This window comes from Fukomys damarensis, unplaced genomic scaffold, assembly GCF_012274545.1.
Source record: "Fukomys damarensis isolate Sample0158 unplaced genomic scaffold, DMR_v1.0_HiC HiC_scaffold_67359, whole genome shotgun sequence".
In the NCBI taxonomy this organism is placed as follows: domain Eukaryota; kingdom Metazoa; phylum Chordata; class Mammalia; order Rodentia; family Bathyergidae; genus Fukomys; species Fukomys damarensis.
In genome coordinates, this window is record NW_022968271.1 from 4620 (window position 1) to 5915 (window position 1296).

Consider the following 1296-nt stretch of genomic DNA (forward strand, 5'->3'; position numbering starts at 1 on the left):
CATCCTCCAACCGAGCCCTCCCCGCCCCCTCCCCCAGCAGCAGGGGTGGCTGGGGACGGAGAGAGGATTAAGGGGGCTTTGAAAGGAAGTTTATCTAAGGGAGGAAGAGTGAGGGACAGAGCTGATCCTGAGCGGGCCTGCTGCGGAGTCAGGGGGCTCTGGGGGCCGGGGCGGGCCGGGGAAGCAGGGGGCCTGGGAGAGACTGGGATGGGGTTCTCCTGGGGAGATTCCAGCGCTCCGACAGAGTATCTGGGTTTTATAAAAAACACGCACATGTTTGGAAAGCGCTTTGAAACGGTTCAAGGTGCTGGGCAGCTGTGGGGCCCCAGCAGTCAGTAGCCTTTGAGCAACCTGGGGCCCAGTGAGGCCCAAAGGGGGAGCTGGCAAAGAGGGGCGTGGCCGGCAGCAGGGAGCAATGGAGGAGGAGGGGGAGGGGTCCAGCCCGGCGCATCAGGACTGGGCCTCTGAGTGGGAAGCCCCGTGGCTGTGAGCAGGGGTGTCCCCAACCCATGGCCAGAGAGAAGGAGCTCACAGTGCTGCAGGGCCCAGTGCTGCTGTCAGGAAAGACGACCCAGCCCGGCCTGAGGAAGGGTGGCCCCCGGCGTGAGAGTGGTGTCGGGCTCTGGGTGAGGAGGACAGAAGTGGCCCTTGTCCCGGCCTTCTTTCCTCTTCCTTCCTGACTTTCTGTCATCCGTGCGTCCCAAGGCAGAAGCCAAGCACTTCCCGAGCCACAGCTGACATTGCGGACAGCTTGCCTTGCGGCAGACACCGGGCAGTCACAGTCAGGCCATTCCATCCCGCGTCCTGTGGACAGGCACAGAAGCCGGGGCTGGATGAGTCACCCCGCGGATAAGGAGCAGAGGCCAGATTAGAGCCCGCATGAGGAGCTTCAAAATTACTGTAGGCCACATGGTAATCAAGGCTGCCTGGCGTCCCCGGAGCTTGCTGTGTGGCTGTTGTCCACTTTTTCCTCCAGCATCGTGCCCCTTCCATGCCTCCCACTCCCACCGCAGTTCCCAGGCTCAGAGCGGGTGGGGTCTCTGCCCTCGTTGGGTCCAGGGCAGAGAATGAGGCTGCACCCTTATCCAATACTATATGTAAAAAATTAAAATGGATTAAACAGCTGTTAGAGCTACAAAACACTCAAAAGAAAGCAAATCATCATGACATTGGATTTAGCAATGTTTTCTTGGATATGACATCAAAGGCACAGGCACCAAAAGACAAACTGGGCTTTATCAAAATTTCAAACTTCTGCACATCAAAGGACACTAAGCAGAGTAAAAATATGACCCA

The 1296-nt window shown here is 58.1% G+C and overlaps 1 long non-coding RNA gene across 1 annotated transcript in view; it reads right to left on the reverse strand.

Annotated features, from left to right (window-relative positions):
• LOC117284980 overlaps positions 1-1296 on the reverse strand; it is a 6526-nt gene that overhangs the window by 3112 nt on the left and 2118 nt on the right. The window contains exon 2 of the long non-coding RNA XR_004515997.1: positions 533-804. This is a non-coding gene — a long non-coding RNA (uncharacterized LOC117284980). The remainder of the gene's footprint in view (positions 1-532; positions 805-1296) is intronic.